The sequence below is a fragment of the Triticum aestivum genome, chromosome 5A, assembly GCF_018294505.1.
Source record: "Triticum aestivum cultivar Chinese Spring chromosome 5A, IWGSC CS RefSeq v2.1, whole genome shotgun sequence".
NCBI classification, from domain to species: Eukaryota; Viridiplantae; Streptophyta; class Magnoliopsida; order Poales; family Poaceae; genus Triticum; species Triticum aestivum.
The window spans coordinates 94,146,620-94,165,885 of record NC_057806.1 but is presented as its reverse complement, the minus strand read 5'-3'; positions in this window follow the sequence as shown (position 1 = coordinate 94,165,885).

Sequence of the window (19,266 nt, the reverse complement as noted above, 5' to 3'; positions counted from 1 at the left end):
AGTACAAGTACAATACATGAGTTTATTTTTTCGATGGGAAGAAGGGCCAAGTAGAATCCGATACGTATTTAATACGGACGCACGACACAGTGGCGACAAAGCAACGCCCATCAACAAGGTGGCGGTGAGGATCAGCCTGACCATCACGCTGCAACAGACATAAATTATGTGCCCACAGGCTAGTTTTTGTCTTCTCTTGTCAAATATATAGTATAAAGTTGAGTCATCTATTTTAGAACAGAGTGAGTATCAGAAATGCGTTTTTTACGCATGTTTTATCGGCAAATAATCTAATGTTCGTTTCTATTTTTTACTCATCCACAGGGGAGGGAACCGTGCAAACCCCGCCATTTGTTTTCATTTTTTTCCAAATTAACACAAGAGAGTATATCTTGTACTGTAGAATCTAATAAAAAAATCGGCTAGTTAGTAGGGTTTAAAAAAAATGGTTAGTGACAAGTATGTTAAGTTTTTGTGCTCCATGCAAAGATGTCCATCCAACAAACACCTGATCCTGTAGTGAAAGTTGCTCCTCCGAGATTTTGTGCATTTGTAGAAGCTTCTCACAGAAACAATATGGGATAGCATTATCAGGGGGATACAAAGTTCCTCCTCAAAAGGCAAGCATTAACACAAATTTTTGCGTCCAAACCAACTTTCTGTAAAGTAAATCACTACAATTCAATTAATCAAAAGTTCAAAACTAAAAATTCTCCTATGTATTCATGCAGGTCAGCACAAGGATCATGCATAAACAAAAAGGAATCAAAATATTTGCCTTCGGAGTTTCCCAAGACATTCTTGTGCCAAGATATCTTGGAAGAATCAGATCAAAAGGAGTGGCAGGAGGTTCTTTTTTGTTGCAGGATTCCCCTCATGTGTGTTCTGCTGAGAGATCAAAGGGATTCTTTTTGCGAGTTTTTCTTTGCTACAGATCAGGGGTTGCTACCAAATAGAAACACCACACAACTAGGTTTGCCTACAGATGCTACTCCCTTCCTTTCGGTTTATAGGGCACCACTGATAAATCTCACCTACCAGGGTAAACGATGAGTGATAATTTTTATACTTCCTCCGTTCTTAAATATAAGTATTTTTAGATATTCCACTATAAACTACATACGGAGCAAAATGAGTAAATCTATACTCTAAAATATGTCTATATACATCTGTATGCAGTTTGTAGTGGAATCTCTAAAAGAACTTATATTTAGGAACATGGGGATTAGTTTGCAAATGTATTCAATTAATGCACTTGTTTTCTAAAAAAATTGTGTTTACCAATGCATTAATTGCAATGCATGCATCCGTGACCAATAAATGATGAAGAACTTTTACATGTATTGATGAGTTTTCTGTTAATCCATTTAATGCAGCTCATCAAATTTAAACATGTGATGGGAAACAATAAAATTGCGACTTATTAAATAGAAAAAAAATATTTTTTTAGATAAGCCCTATAAACGAAAGGGAGGTAGTATCACATAGAGAGATATCTTGCTTTTCTGCGTACTTATGTATTTTCTGCCGAACGATTTTTTCCTATGGCTTTTTTCTCTTTTATGCTTCAGAACACCATGGATGCCGCTCCCCCTAATTCTTTTTATTTTTTTTCTTTCTGCTTGTGCTAAAACCCTAGCTACACGAAGGGGGGGGGGGGGGGTTCATTTTCGCGTTGGGTGTCAGACGAGGGACGCGGCGAGGCAAGGACATGCACATGCACCCCGGCGGTTTGCAGCTAGCTTTCCATTTTTGGCGTGGTTTTGGCTTGCATGGATCCTTTACCTTTTAAGCGTGTGCACCGGAAGATTGGAAGGGCGCTCGCATGCCATCCAGTCATGTCCATCTCTTGGAATCTTCCGTAGTACCGAGTCTTCAAATTTTTCTCACACAAACCAGATTTCATCATACAGAGCCCAACATTCTGACATGTTCATTTATCCCGATGTTAATAACCCTACCATGGCGCACGGTCTGTCTCAGTCATGATCAATGCCCACGGGGGACATCTAGCTGCCGGAGGGAGCTCCACGGCTAAGCTACGCGTAATTCCAATGTGGGGGAACACCGCCCCCCAGCCTATGAATAACCCCAAGCACGGTGAACTTGGTGGTGTGTGACACAACATTGGTGTTGCCGGTTAGTACAAAACAACATACAGTCACCAAGTACCCCAAACACATTCATTAATGTGGGCCTCTTTGCTTCTCCTTCCTTGCCAGTTGTTTCGCAGTGCGTACCACTTCTAATCTACAATGTGTCTCGACAATCGGTGGGAGGCGGTAGTGAACGATTAATAGTAGAGATCCCTTTGCATATGTCTCTCCTTCTCTTCTAGATCTGCTCTAGCAACAACAATCAGCGGTACTGCGGTCCGAAGTCAGTACAATGGGTGATTTGCTACTTTCTTCCAAGTAATCCTCCCCTTTTGGTTCTTCTTTCTTTCTATTTTTTTTCAACTAGTCCAGTATAATTTGTGTTTTATATTTCTTCTTTGCTTCTTTTAAAAGAAATATGCCCTAGAAGCAATAATAAAATTGTTATTTTATATTTCCTTATATCATGATAAATGTTTATTATCCATGCTAGAATTGTGTTAACCGAAAACTTGATACATGTGTGGATATATAGACAAAACACTGTGTCCCTAGTAAGCCTCTTGTAATGCCCGGATAATCATGCTACAGTAATCTCACGTTAATGGTGCCACGTCACCTCTGTCACTGTAGTTAATCTTGGGTTAATTCGAAACCGCTTCAAAATTCAAGTTTAAATTAATGTCAACAATAAAAGTGTCGGTGGGAACGACACCTATGGGATCACAAGAATCCCTACTATGGTTGCGGGGCGCGGGGTCGTGAGAAGAGCGGATCAAACAGATAGCACACGGTTCGTTTATCCAGGTTCGGGCCGCGAGGATGCGTAAAACCCTACTCCTGCTTTGGTGGATTATATATTTGTGTTCTTGAGCTAGCTATAGGGCGTGAGGAGTTCCAAAAAGCCGAATCCTCCTCCTGGTCGCCTCGGGCCTCCTTTTATAGAAAAGGGGGTTGTCACGGTGGCACACAGGAGGTGGAAAGGGTACAATGATGTGAGGTTATCCCTCGCAGTACATGACAAGGCGCATTTAATGTGTCTTGCCCAGGTGTCCTTGCTTTATCGGGGACGGGGGAGAGCCCTGTCTCGTCCATCGCCGCTCCCTCTCGTGTCGACACGCGTCCTGGCCAGCGGCGCCCGCGGTGCCATGCAGGCAAGCAGGCAGCTGAGGTGGCGCAGTGGTGGGTCTCCACAAAGATCCGCACACCGCCACGCAGGTGCCTGCCCAGCTGGTTGGGTCGGCAGCTGCATGCGAACGGCGGTGGAGGTTTGACTGGCGTGGGCCTGATGGTGGCCCTACGGGTGTTCTTGGCAAGGGCCTTGCCAGGGCCCCGGCAAGGGTCTTGCCGTGGCGCCTGCTGTCATCCCCGGCAAGGCTCTTGCCGGGGGCCTTGTGGTCCTCCTTGGCTGGGATCCCGCCAAGGATCATCATCTTCTAAAGGGTGTATCTGATCTTGAATGTCTTCACAAAGATCTGCATGCCACCACGGGGATGTCTCCCGAATCCTTGCCCCATGGGGGCAGTGGACTCAAGGATGACTCACTCCGTAGGTGTGGGGCGATCTGCCATGGCAAGGGTCTTGCCGGGTTTGCTAAAACCGCCTCCTGGCAAGGATCTTGCCGGGAGGGAGTCCGCTTCGTCCCCTTTGCTCTTTGTGGTCTTGGTCTTGGCGTCGTTCTGCTTCTCCTGAGCTTCGGCCTTACCTTGGCTCACCTCCCTTGCCTTGCTCAGTGTGGTGGTGCTCGTGGCTCAGACTGCCCGTGCACAGTTATAGGGGTACAAAAAGCATACCCCTCTTTTTGTACACCGACAGGAGCCCCCGGGCCTGGGCCACACGTAAGCGCAATCGCGTCGTTGGGCTAGGCCCAAAAACGGTGCGCGGGCAGGCGGGGCGGTTTTTACCGCGGTAAGTCTCTTTGCGCGCTGCGCTTCCCATGCTTCCCGCGCGTGGCGCAGCGTGGGGAGGCGTGTGTGACGTGGGGCGGCATGCGTGGGGCTGAGCTCTGCATGCATGCGTCATGTCGTAATAAAGGGGGCGGTTTGCGCCTTCCCCATAAACGGAGGGAAGCGTGGAGGCGCGACCCATTTACTGAACGGGGCCGAGGCGTGGTCTTCAAGGCGTCCACTCCCCACGATCACGGGGTGGGGAGAGGTCGCCTCACCCGTCGCCTCGGTCCTGCATGCCTGCCACATGGCTCTCATGCGCTTGGGGTGGTAAACGGTGGAGGCGGGAAACCGGGCCACCGCGGGCTGGGGCGGCGGGTTGGTCTCAGTTCCCTGCGCCTTCCGCATCTTGATTGGCTGAGCGGGGCGGCCGAGCCCCCACCCCGTTCCTTTATAAAGAGCGGGAGGGGGGATGGCGTCCCGCATTCCTTCATCCCTCCTTCCTTCAGCTTCTGCTCCCCCCTTCCATCCGTCATGGAGAGAGGAAATCCCGGTCCTTCAACGGTGGCGGCGAGGGTCGCCGCTCGACAACGCGTCCCTCCTTCTCCTGCACCCGCGGTGGCAGAGCCAGCCGCGAGGGGAAGGGGAAGGGGGCGAGGCCGTGGGCGAGGCCGAGGCGCTCGGGGAAGAGGAGGACGGGGCGGCGCGCCGGCCTCGCCTCCGCTAGCAGTTCTTCCCCCCGTGGAGGGCCACGTTGGGGATGACCCTTGCGAGTTCTTCGTTAGGCTACGCCGGCCGCCTCGCCGTCGCCTTCGTCTCCCGATTCCATTCGCACGGGAGATGGAGCTGGATCCACCAAAGTCATTGTGGTTGCACATGAGGGGCTGCGCGATCAGTGGCACGGGGGCCCGCGTCGATTTCCCCGCCCCTCACGTGATGTATCTTCGTCGGGGATGGAAGACGTTTGCCCATATCCACCACTTGACGGAGGGGCTCACTCTCCATTTTAAGCTGATGGAGGGTGGCCTTCTCTCCGTCAAGGTCTTCGGGTGCTTTGGGACCCGTGCAAGGTGCTGCGTGGAGAGGTCTTCTGATAGTGAAGACTCCTCGGGCGGGAGTGACGAGGAGGACAGTGGCAGCGACGACGAGGGTAGTAGGCGGCAGGATGACGGGTCCGATTAGGTGTCAGGTGCCGCTCCGTGCGGCACCAGCGACCCCATCATCCGCGTCACCGGCTCCCTGAACTTCCCGAGGTCGTCTCCTTGGGCGGCTGGCGTTGGGAGGCTGCGGAAGAGGAAGAGGGCGGGCGGCAAGGCTGTCAAGTCGGAGTACGCGGGCACCGACGCCTTCGACGCGTGCTGACGTCCTGCCGCCTCGTCTTCGAGCTCTGCTTCCGGCGCCGCCATCACCATCCAGCCTTCGGACGACCACCGAGATGTTCTCTTGGTGTCTTCTGCCACCCGTAGCTCGCCTAGGCGCCCCTTTTGCCCTTTTCGCCTCCTTGACCTGCCTCCTGAGGAGAGGGGCAAGAAAGGGATTACGGGAACCTTATCTCTTTTTAGTTTGTAAGCCTTCGGGCCTTAGCTGAATTTAAAACTTGTAATCCCATCATTCATGTTTTTCATTCCCTATGGACTATACCTAAGTGGAATGTTTTTAATGAAAAAGGGATGCTTGCCGGGTCATTTGTTTGTGGATAGAACCCACGACAAGGAGTAAATCCTTGATATCTTCAAGATAAACATTTCCTTGCCCGGCAACAGGCCTTGCCGTCTTCCCACTTCGCTCGACCTTCCTCACGCCTTTGGCGGAGGCAGGGATGAGGCGGGTTCTGGCTCCTTGTTTCATCCTTTCGCTACCGCTACTACGACCAAACTTGGCCCCAGGAACGAGCCCTAGGGCCTAGAGTTATGGGAGCACGGTAGCTGAGGGGAAAACGAGGTTTCACATACCTCGGTCCATAATGGAATGCATGATAAGGGATGAAGAACTTATCTGAAGATGCAGCCCCCGGCAACTCTAGTTCACCATGGGTGAATCTTTGCTCTTGCAGCCCCCGGCAATGCTGGCTTGCCGGGGGCTAGATGTTGGTCTGTTCATCTTCTTTTCCTCCCCAAGTGGTTCGGCACGGAAATCCGTGTGTCCTGTGAACCAAAGAAGACAAAAGAAAGACAAAGTGACGCACACTCGACCTCTAAGCTAGGGGTTAGTCGCCGCTAAGCGCTATCAACCCTAACCAAGGACGAGACTCGACCTAGCATGCATGCTATAACTTAGGGCGCCAGCGCTTCATTTACTTGTGCTCAGGGTCTGCGCCTGGCTTTGTACAAAGGGTTACATGCATCATCGGCAATGCTTGTACAAAAGGTGGCTTGCCGGGGGGCCCGGCAAGCCGCGCCTCACGGGTAAAACTTGCGAAGATGCTCAATGTTCCATGATTTACTCACTGGAACGGCATCTTCGGTCTCCAGGCGGACTGCGCCATGCCTGGTGACTCGTATTACCTGATAAGGGCCTTCCCACTTTGGCGTCAACTTGTTGGAATTCTTGGCCGATTGAACGCGCCGAAGGACAAGGTCGCCTTCCTCAAGGCTTCGGGCATGAACCTTGCGACTATGGTAGCGGCGCAAGGCTTGCTGGTAGCGTGCTGCTCTCACAGCCGCCCGGAGACGATCTTCCTCAAGGAGCATTGCGTCATCTTGCCGCAGTTGCTCTTGCTCAAGCTCATCATAAGCGAGCACTCGAGGTGGCCCGTATATGAGTTCAGTGGGGAGAACTGCTTCTACCCCGTATACCAGGGCAAAGGGTGTCTGGCCGGTGGCTTGATTTGGCGTCATCCTGATCGACCAAAGAACCGTCGGCAACTCATCAATCCAGTGCCTTCCACTCTTGTGCAGCCTGTCAAAGGTCTTGGCCCTTAAGCCTCGCAGTACTTCAGCGTTTGCCCTCTCAGCTTGACCATTGCTTCGTGGGTGAGCAACGGAAGCGAAACAGACTTTGCTGCCGAGGTCTTGGATATATTGCATGAAGGTGCGGCTTGTGAACTGTGTGCCGTTGTCGGTGATGACCCTGTTGGGTACACCAAAACGGCACACTAGTCCTTTGAAGAACTTGACGACTGACTGAGCTGTGACCTTCCTCACTGCCTCCACTTCCGGCCACATTGTGAACTTGTCGATTGCAACGTACAAGTACTCAAAGCCCCCTACAGCGCGGGGGAAAGGGCCCAGTATGTCGAGCCCCTAGACCGAGAAGGGCCAGGAGAGAGGAATGGTTTGAAGGGATTGAGCTGGCTAATGAAGCTTCTTTGAATGGAACTGACACGCTTCACACCTGGTGACTAGTGTCGTCGCATCCTGGAGGGCGGTGGGCCAGAAGAAACCTTGCCGAAATGCCTTGCCGGCAAGGGCCCTTGACCCGATGTGGGATCCACATATGCCTCCGTGTATCTCCGCCAACAGCTCCAGTCCTTCCTCCCGAGGGATACACTTCAATTTCACGCCGTTCGGCCTCTTTCTATACAGGACGTCATCGACGAACTGGTACATGGTAGAGCGACGGGCTAGTTTTTCCGCTTCTTCCTGCTCTTCAGGAAGTTCCCCTGTTTGGAGGAATCGGACGATATGCTGTGCCCACGCTGGAGCCTGGGGCTCGACGGCGAGGACTAAAGGCATTTCCTCCGCTATAGGAGCGGCTATCTCGATGGCAAGAGCTTGATGCTTCGCCAGAGCTAGTCGTCCCGTGGCGGGCTCAGTGTCCCCGGCAACATCCTAGCCGGCGGCTCCGGGGAGCTCGGCGGGAAAGTACTTGCCGGGTCCTGATTTCCTTCTCTTGTTCAGCTCTGTTGATGGATCAACGGATGGCTGAGTTAGCTAGAGCACAAAGGTACCTGGTTTCATAGGTAGCTTGAGGGCAGCGCGTTTTGACAGGTAATCGGTGATATCGTTCTCCGCTCGGGGAACGTATTCAGCCTGTATACCGTCGAAATGCTCTTCCAGCTTTCTCACTTCATCGATGTAGGCCTTCATCAACGGGCTCTGGTAGTCCTTGTTGACTTGCTTGACGACGAGCTGCGAGTCGCCCCTGATGATGAGCTTCTTGATTCCAAGGTCCTCCGCGATCCTAAGACCGGCGAGCAGCCCTTCGTACTCTACCGTATTGTTTGTTGACACCTCCCTGGGGAAGTGCATCTGGATCACATACTTGAGGTGCTCTCCGGTGGGCGCGACAAGCAGTACGCCAGCCCCGGCGCCGTGTAAGGAGAAAGCCCCATCAAAGTACATGATCCAACTACAACTTGCCTCCTTGCCGGGGAGAGCAGTCTCTTGGGCTTCTTCGTCAGGCGTTGCGGTCCATTCTGCAATGAACTCCGCCAGGACTCGGCTCTGAATCGTCGAAGTACTTTCAAGCTTGAGGCCAAAGCTGGACAGCTCCAGTGCCCATTCCACAATTCTTCCTGTTGCATCTGGATTGTGCAATATCCGTTGCAGAGGGAGGCGAGTGACGACAGTGATCTCGTGTGCCTGGAAGTAGTGACGCAGCTTCCTCGAGGCCATAAGAAGGCCGAAGAGCAGTTTCTGCACGCCGGAGTACCTTGATCTAGCTCCCTGCAGGAGGGAACTAACAAAGTAGACCGGGTGCTGCATCATTTTCTTCTTCGGTGGCACTTCAACTGGCTGTGTCGTCTGTTGGGTTTCGTAGTAATTTCAAAAAAATTCCTACGCACACGCAAGATCATGTGATGCATAGCAACGAGAGGGGAGAGTGCTGTCTACGTACCCACGCAGACCGACTGCGGAAGCGATGACACGATGTAGAGGAAGTAGTCGTACGTCTTCACGATCCAACCGATCAAGCACCGAAACTATGGCACCTCCGAGTTCGAGCACACGTTCAGCTCGATGACAATCCCCGGACTCCGATCCAGCAAAGTGTCGGGGAAGAGTTCCGTCAGCACGATGGCGTGGTGACGATCTTGATGCACTACAGCAGCAGGGCTTCGCCTAAACTCCGCTACAGTATTATCGAGGAATATGGTGGCTAGGCGCACCGCACACGGCTAAGGAATAGATCACGTGGATCAACTTGTGTGTTTCTGGGGTGCCTCTGCCTCAGTATATAAAGGACTAGAGGGGGGGAGGCTGGCCGGCCAAGCTTGGCGCGCCAGGAGAGTCCTACTCCCTCTGGGAGTAGGATCCCCCCCCCCCAATCCTAGTTGGAATAGGATTCGCGGAGGGGGAAAAGAGAGAGAGGGGTCCGGCCACCTCTCCTAGTCCTAATAGGACTAGGGGAAGGGGGAGGCGCGCAGCCCATGTAGGGCTGCCTCTTCTCTTTTCCACTAAGGCCCATCATGGCCCATTTAGCTCCCGGGGGGTTCCGGTAACCTTCCCGGTACTCCGGTAAAATCCCGATTTCACCCGGAACACTTCCGATATCCAAACATAGGCTTCCAATATATCAATCTTTACGTCTCAACCATTTCGAGACTCCTCGTCATGTCTGTGATCACATCCGGGACTCTGAACAACCTTCGGTACATCAAAATGCATAAACTCATAATATAACTGTCATCGTAACCTTAAGCGTGCGGACCCTACGGGTTCGAGAACAATGTAGACATGACCGAGACACGTCTCCGGTCAATAACCAATAGCGGGACCTGGATGCCCATATTGGCTCCTACATATTCTACGAAGATCTTTATCGGTCAGACCGCATAACAAAATACGTTGTTCCTTTTGTCATCGGTATGTTACTTGCCCGAGATTCGATCATCGGTATCCAATACCTAGTTCAATCTCGTTACCGGCAAGTCTCTTTACTCGTTCCGTAATACATCATCTCACAACTAACATATTAGTTGTAATGCTTGCAAGGCTTATGTGATGTGCATTACCGAGAGGGCCCAGAGATACCTCTCCGACAATCGAAGTGACAAATCCTAATCTCGAAATACGCCAACCCAACATGTACCTTTGGAGACACCTGTAATGCTCCTTTATAATCACCCAGTTACGTTGTGATGTTTGGTAGCACCCAAAGTGTTCCTCCGGCAAACGGGAGTTGCATAATCTCATAGTCATAGGAACATGTATAAGTCATGAAGAAAGCAATAGCAACATACTAAATGATCGGGTGCTAAGCTAATGGAATGGGTCATGTCAATCACATCATTCTCCTAATGATGTGATCCCGTTAATCAAATGACAACTCATGTCTATGGTTAGGAAACATAACCATCTTTGATTAATGAGCTAGTCAAGTAGAGGCATACTAGTGACACTTTGTTTGTCTATGTATTCACACATGTATTATGTTTCCGGTTAATACAATTCTAGCATGAATAATAAACATTTATCATGATTATAAGGAAATAAATAATAACTTTATTATTGCCTCTAGGGCATATTTCCTTCAGTCTCCCACTTGCACTAGAGTCAATAATCTAGATTACACCGTAATGATTCTAACACCCATGGAGCCTTGGTGCTGATCATGTTTTGCTCGTGGGAGAGGCTTAGTCAACGGGTCTGCAACATTCAGATCCGTATGTATATTGCAAATCTCTATGTCTCCCACCTGGACTAGATCCCGAATGGAATTGAAGCGTCTCTTGATGTGCTTGGTTCTCTTGTGAAATCTGGATTCCTTTGCCAAGGCAATTGCATCAGTGTTGTCACAAAAGATTTTCATTGGACCCAATGCACTAGGTATGACACCTAGATCGGATATGAACTCCTTCATCCAGACTCCTTCGTTCGCTGCTTCCGAAGCAGCTATGTACTCCGCTTCACATGTAGATCCCGCTACGACGCTTTGTTTAGAACTGCACCAACTGACAGCTCCACCGTTCAATGTAAACACGTTTCCGGTTTGCGATTTAGAACCGTCTGGATCAGTGTCAAGGCTTGCATCAACGTAACTTTTTACGATGAGCTCTTTGTCACCTCCATATACGAGAAACATATCCTTAGTCCTTTTCAGGTATTTCAGGATGTTCTTGACCACTGTCCAGTGATCCACTCCTGGATTACTTTGGTACCTCCCTGCTAGACTTATAGCAAGGCCAACATCGTGTCTGGTACACAGCATTGCATACATGATAGATCCTATGGCTGATGCATAGGGAACATCTTTCATATTCTCTCTATCTTCTGCAGTGGTCGGGCATTGAGTCTTACTCAATTTCACACCTTGTAACACTGGCAAGAATCCTTTCTTTGCTTGATCCATTTTGAACTTCTTCAAAATTTTGTCAAGGTATGTTGTTTGTGAAAGTCCAATTAAGCGTTTTGATCTATCTCTATAGATCTTTATGACTAATATGTAAGCAGCTTCACCAAGGTCTTTCATTGAAAAACTCTTATTCAAGTATCCCTTTATGCTATCCAGAAATTCTATATCATTTCCGATTAGTAATATGTCATCCACATATAATATTAGAAATGCTACAGAGCTCCCACTCACTTTCTTGTAAATACAGGCTTCTCCGAAAGTTTGTATAAAACCAAATGCTTTGATCACACTATCAAAGCATTTATTCCAACTCCGAGAGGCTTGCACCAGTCCATAAATGGATCGCTGGAGCTTGCACACTTTGTTAGCTCCCTTTGGATCGACAAAACCTTCCGGTTGCATCATATACAACTCTTCTTCCAGAAATCCATTCAGGAATGCAGTTTTGGCATCCATCTGCCAAATTTCATAATCATAAAATGCGGCAATCGCTAACATGATTCGGACAGACTTAAGCATCACTACGGGTGAGAAGGTCTCATCATAGTCAATCCCTTGAACTTGCCGAAAACCTTTCGCGACAAGTCGAGCTTTGTAGACAGTAACATTACCATCAGCGTCAGTCTTCTTCTTAAAGATCCATTTATTCTCAATTGCTTGCCGATCATCGGGCAAGTCAACCAAAGTCCATACTTTGTTCTCATACATGGATCCCATCTCAGATTTCATGGCTTCAAGCCACTTTGCGGAATCTGGGCTCACCATCGCTTCTTCATAGTTCGTAGGTTCATCATGATCTAGTAGCATGACTTCCAGACAGGATTACCGTACCACTCTGGCGCGGATCTTACTCTGGTTGATCTACGAGGTTCAGTAGTATCTTGATCTGAAGTTTCATGATCATTATCATTAGCTTCCTCACTAACTGGTGTAGGTGTCACTGAAACAGTTTTCTGTGATGTACTACTTTCCAGTAAGGGAGCAGGTACAGTTACCTCGTCAAGTTCTACTTTCCTCCCACTCACTTCTTTCGAGAGAAACTCCTTCTCTAGAAAGGATCCATTCTTAGCAACGAATGTATTGCCTTCGGATCTGTGATAGAAGGTGTACCCAACAGTCTCCTTTGGGTATCGTATGAAGACACATTTTTCCGATTTGGGTTCGAGCTTATCAGGTTGAAGCTTTTTCACATAAGCATCGCAGCCCCAAACTTTAAGAAACGACAACTTTGGTTTCTTGCCAAACCATAGTTCATAAGGTGTCGTCTGAACGGATTTTGATGGTGCCCTATTTAACATGAATGCGGCCATCTCTAGAGCGTATCCCCAAAACGATAGCGGTAAATCAGTAAGAGACATCATAGATCGCACCATATCTAGTAAAGTACGATTACGACGTTCGGACACACCATTACGCTGTGGTGTTCTGGGTGGCGTGAGTTGCGAAACTATTCCACAGTTTTTCAAATGTACACCAAACTCGTAACTCAAATATTCTCCTCCAAGATCAAATCGTAGAAACTTTATTTTCTTGTTACGATGATTTTCAACTTCACTCTGAAATTCTTTGAACTTTTCAAATGTTTCAGACTTATGTTTCATTAAGTAGATATACCCATATCTGCTTAAATCATCTGTGAAGGTGAGAAAATAATGAGCCTCAATATTCATCGGACCACATACATCGGTATGTATGATTTCCAACAAATCTGTTGCTCTCTCCATAGTACCGGAGAACGGTGTTTTAGTCATCTTGCCCATGAGGCACGGTTCGCAAGTACCAAGTGATTCATCATCAAGTGGTTCCAAAAGTCCATCAGTATGGAATTTCTTCATGCGCTTTACACCGATATGACCTAAACGACAGTGCCACAAATAAGTTGCACTTTCATTATCAACTCTGCATCTTTTGGCTTCAACATTATGAATATGTGTATTACTACTATCGAGATTCAATAAGAATAGACCATTCTTCAAGGGTGCATGACCATAAAAGATATTACTCATATAAATAGAACAACCATTATTCTCTGATTTAAATGAGTAACTGTATCGCATTAAACAAGATCCAGATATAATGTTCATGCTCAACGCTGGCACCAAATAACAATTATTTAGGTCTAATATTAATCCCGAAGGTAGATGTAGAGGTAGCGTGCCGACCGCGATCACATCGACTTTGGAACCGTTTCCCACGCGCATCGTCACCTCGTCCTTTGCCAGTGCCCGCTTATTCCGTAGTCCCTGTTTCGAGTTGCAAATATTAGCAACAGAACCAGTATCAAATACCCAGGTGCTACTGTGAGCTCTAGTAAGGTACACATCAATAACATGTATATCACATATACCTTTGTTCACCTTGCCATCCTTATTATCCGCCAAATACTTGGGGCAGTTCCGCTTCCAGTGACCAGTCTGCTTGCAGTAGAAGCACTCAGTTTCAGGCTTAGGTCCAGACTTGGGTTTCTTCTCTTGAGCAGCAACTTGCTTGCCGTTCTTCTTGAAGTTCCCCTTCTTCTTCCCTTTGCCCTTTTTCTTGAAACTAGTGGTCTTGTTAACCATCAACACTTGATGCTCCTTCTTGATTTCTACCTCCGCAGCTTTCAGCATTGCGAAGAGCTCGGGAATAGTCTTGTTCATCCCTTGCATATTATAGTTCATCACGAAGCTTTTGTAGCTTGGTGGCAGTGATTGGAGAATTCTGTCAATGATGCAATCATCCGGAAGATTAACTCCCAATTGAATCAAGTGATTATTATACCCAGACATTTTGAGTATATGCTCACTGACAGAACTGTTCTCCTCCATCTTGCAGCTATAGAACTTATTGGAGACTTCATATCTCTCAATCCAGGCATTTGCTTGAAATATTAACTTCAACTCCTGGAACATCTCATATGCTCCATGACGTTCAAAACATCGTTAAAGTCCCGATTCTAAGCCGTAAAGCATGGCACACTGAACTATCGAGTAGTCATCAGCTTTGCTCTGCCAGACGTTCATAACATCTGGTGTTGCTCCAGCAGCAGGCCTGGCACCCAGCGGTGCTTCCAAGACGTAATTCTTCTGAGCAGCAATGAGGATAATCCTCAAGTTACGGACCCAGTCCGTATAATTGCTACCATCATCTTTCAACTTTGCTTTCTCAAGGAACGCATTAAAATTCAACGGAACAACAGCACGAGCCATCTATCTACAATCAACATAAACAAGCAAGATACTATCAGGTACTAAGTTCATGATAAGTTTAAGTTCAATTAATCAAATTATTTAAGAACTCCCACTTAGATAGACATCCCTCTAATCTTCTAAGTGATTACGTGATCCAAATCAACTAAACCATAACCGATCATCACGTGAGATGGAGTAGTTTTCAATGGTGAACATCGTTATGTTGATCATATCTACTATATGATTCATGCTCGACCTTTCGGTCTCCGTGTTCCGAGGCCATATCTGCATATGCTAGGCCCGTCAAGTTTAACCTGGGTATTCTGCGTGTGCAAAAACTGGCTTGCACCCATTGTAGATGGACGTAGAGCTTATCACACCCGATCATCACATGGTGTCTGGGCACGGCGAACTTTGGCAACGGTGCATACTCAGGGAGAACACTTCTTGATAATTTAGTGAGAGATCATCTTATAATGCTACCGTCAAACAAAGCAAGATAAGATGCATAAAAAGATAAACATCACATGCAATCAATATAAGTGATATGATATGGCCATCATCATCTTGTGCTTGTGATCTCCATCTCCGAAGCAACGTCATGATCACCATCGTCACCTGCGCGACACCTTGATCTCCATCGTAGCATCGTTGTCGTCTCGCCAATCTTATGCTTCCATGACTATCACTACCGTTTAGTAATAAAGTAAAGCATTACATCGCGATTGCATTGCATACAATAAAGCGACAACCATATGGCTCCTGCCAGTTGCCGATAACTCGGTTACAAAACATGATCATCTCATACAATAAAATTCAGCATCATGCCTTGACCATATCACATCACAACATGCCCTGCAAAAACAAGTTAGACGTCCTCTACTTTGTTGTTGCAAGTTTTACGTGGCTGCTACGGGCTTAAGCAAGAACCAATCTCACCTACGCATCAAAACCACAACGATAGTTTGTCAAATAGACTCTGCTTTAACCTTCGCAAGGACCGGGCGTAGCCACACTTGGTTCAACTAAAGTTGGAGAGACAGTCGCCCGCAAGCCACCTATGTGCAAAGCACGTCGGGGGAACCGGTCTCGCGTAAGCGTACGCGTAATGTTGGTCCGGGTCGTCTCGTCCAACAATGCCGCCGAACCAAAGTATGACATGCTGGCAGGCAGTATGACTTATATCGCCCACAACTCACTTGTGTTCTACTCGTGCATATAACATCAACATAAATAACCTAGGCTCGGATGCCACTGTTGGGTTTCATAGTAATTTCAAAAAAATTCCTACGCACACGCAAGATCATGTGATGCATAGCAACGAGAGGGGAGAGTGCTGTCTACGTACCCACGCAGACCGACTGCGGAAGCGATGACACGACGTAGAGGAAGTAGTCGTACGTCTTCACGATCCAACCGATCAAGCACCGAAACTACGGCACCTCCGAGTTCGAGCACACGTTCAGCTCGATGACAATCCCCGGACTCCGATCCAGCAAAGTGTCGGGGAAGAGTTCCGTCAGCACGACGGCGTGGTGATGATCTTGATGCACTACAATAGCAGAGCTTCGCCTAAACTCCGCTACAGTATTATCGAGGAATATGGTGGCTGGGGGCACCGCACACGGCTAAGGAATAGATCACGTGAATCAACTTGTGTGTTTCTGAGGTGCCTCTGCCTCAGTATATAAAGGACTAGAGGGGGGAGGCTGGCCGGCCAAGCTTGGCGCGCCAGGAGAGTCCTACTCCCTTTGGGAGTAGGATTCCCCCCCAATCCTAGTTGGAATAGGATTCGCGGAGGGGGAAAAGAGAGAGAGGGGGCCGGCCACCTCTCCTAGTCCTAATAGGACTAGGGGAAGGGGGAGGCGCGCAGCCCATGTAGGGCTGCCTCTTCTCTTTTCCACTAAGGCCCATCATGGCCCATTTAGCTCCCGGGGGGTTCCGGTAACCTTCCCGGTACTCCGGTAAAATCCCGATTTCACCCGGAACACTTCCGATATCCAAACATAGGCTTCCAATATATCAATCTTTACGTCTCGACCATTTCGAGACTCCTCGTCATGTCCGTGATCACATCCGGGACTCCGAACAACCTTCGGTACATCAAAATGCATAAACTCATAATATAACTGTCATCGTAACCTTAAGCGTGCGGACCCTACGGGTTCAAGAACAATGTAGACATGACCGAGACACGTCTCCGGTCAATAACCAATAGCGGGACCTGGATGCCCATATTGGCTCCTACATATTCTACGAAGATCTTTATCGGTCAGACCGCATAACAACATACATTGTTCCTTTTGTCATCGGTATGTTACTTGCCCGAGATTCGATCGTCGGTATACAATACCTAGTTCAATCTCGTTACCGGCAAGTCTCTTTACTCATTCCGTAATACATCATCTCACAACTAACATATTAGTTGTAATGCTTGCAAGGCTTATGTGATGTGCATTACCGAGAGGGCCCAGAGATACCTCTCCGACAATCGAAGTGACAAATCCTAATCTCGAAATACGCCAACCCAACATGTACCTTTGGAGACACCTGTAATGCTCCTTTATAGTCACCCAGTTACGTTGTGACGTTTGGTAGCACCCAAAGTGTTCCTCCGGCAAACGGGAGTTGCATAATCTCATAGTTATAGGAACATGTATAAGTTATGAAGAAAGCAATAGCAACATACTAAACGATCGGGTGCTAAGCTAATGGAATGGGTCATGTCAATCAGATCATTCTCTTAATGATGTGATCCCGTTAATCAAATAACAACTCATTGTTCATGGTTAGGAAACATAACCATCTTTGATTAAGGAGCTAGTCAAGTAGAGGCATACTAGTGACACTTTGTTTGTCTATGTATTCACACATGTATTATGTTTCCGGTTAATACAATTCTAGCATGAATAATAAACATTTATCATGATTATAAGGAAATAAATAATAACTTTATTATTGCCTCTAGGGCATATTTCCTTCATCGTCTCTGCATTGGTGGTGTCGGGCTCTGTCGTTGCCATTACCTCGTCGTCAACCTCTCTCTGCGCTACTAGGGTGGCGTTGACCACCTGGTTCGTTGCCGCCAGGTATAGCAGCAACGGCTCCTGTGGCCTAGGCGCAACTAGTATTGGCGCAGAGGAGAGGTACTTCTTCAAATCTTGCAATGCTGCTTCGGCTTCTGGCGTCCACTCCATCGGGCCCGCCTTTTTCAGGATCTTGAAAAAGGGAAGGGTGCGCTCGGCAGACTTGGAAATGAATCTGCCCATGGCGGCGACGCAACCATCAAGCCGACACACATCCTTGATTCGCTTGGGTGCTTCAATCTGCTCTATAGCTTTGATCTTGTCCGGATTGGCCTCTATCCCATGCTGTGACACAAAGAACCCAAGAAGCTTGCCGGACGGGACGCCAAAGACGCACTTCTCAGGGTTCAGCTTGAGATTGATCTTGCGCAGGTTTGCAAATGTTTCATGCAAATCCGGTATGAGGGTTGCCCTGTCCTTGGTTTTGACCACTATGTCATCCATATAAGCTTCCATATTCCTATGGAGTTGGGGTTCAAAACCAATCTGGACCGCCCTTGCAAACGTCGAACCAGCACTCTTCAACCTGAAAGGCATCCGCATGAAACAATACGTACCACATGGGGTGATGAATGCTGTTTTCTCTTCGTCTTCTCTTGTCATGAAGATCTGGTGGTAGCCGGAGTAGACATCAAGGAATGACAACAAATCACACCCAACTGTGGAGTCAACAATCTGGTCGATGCGCGGCAATGGGAAGGGGTCCTTAGGACAAGCCTTATTGATATCTGTGTAATCAATACATAGCCTCCACTTCCCATTAGCCTTGCGCACTACGACCGGATTGGCCAACCACGTTGGATGGAGCACTCCTCTTACCAAACCCGTTGCTTCCAATTTCTGGATCTCCTCTATGATGAACTCTTGTCGTTCCAAAGCTTGCTTTCTGACCTTCTGCTTGACGGGCCGCGCATGAGGACAGACAACAAGGTGGTGCTCAATCACCTCCCTGGGAACGCCGGGGATGTCAGAAGCTTGCCATGCAAACACATCGACATTCGCCCGCAGGAAGGTGACGAGCGCGTCTTCCTATTTGTCGTCAAGGGTGGAGCTTATGGTGAAAGCCCCTCCCGTGCCGTCCTTATTGATAGAAACCTTCTTGGTTCCCGGCGGTATGGCCCTGGGCTTCTTGTTTCCGCTGGTGGAGCTCTCTGGCACGTCCTGACGGGAGCGCTACACTCCGAAGAGGTGCGCTTGCCGGAGTGGGTGTCCGAGGTCTCACCGGTCTTCTTCTTCTTCTTCCCTCCCGGGGTCCCAGCGGCAGGAGCAAGTGCCCTAGTGGCAGCAGCTGCTGCAACTGCTTGCTGGTATAGTTGGTCAGCGCAAATCAGCGCATCTTTCTTATCGGAGGGGATGGTGATGATCGTCACAGGTCCTGGCATCTTCAGGGTGTTGTAGGCATAGTGTGACGCCGCCATGAACTTGGCCAGCGCTAGGCGGCCAAGGATCCCGTTGTAGGGTAAGGGGATCTTGGCAACATCAAACACGATCCTCTCCGTCCTATAGTTCAGATCGCTTCCAAAAGTCACGGGCAGCGTGACCTTTCCCTTAGGTTGTCTTCTTCCTGGGTTGACCCCATGAAACGTGCCCGTCTCTTTGAGGTCTCCATCAGGAATTTGCAGTTTCTCGATCACGGCAGGCGAGATCAAGTTCAGACCGGCCCCGCCATCGACTAGCATCTTTGTCACCTTGAGGTTGCATATTGTTGGTGAAACCAACAATGGAAAGCACCCGACCGCAGTAGTGCGATCAGGGTGATCCTCAGTGTCAAAAATGATAGGTGTGCTGGACC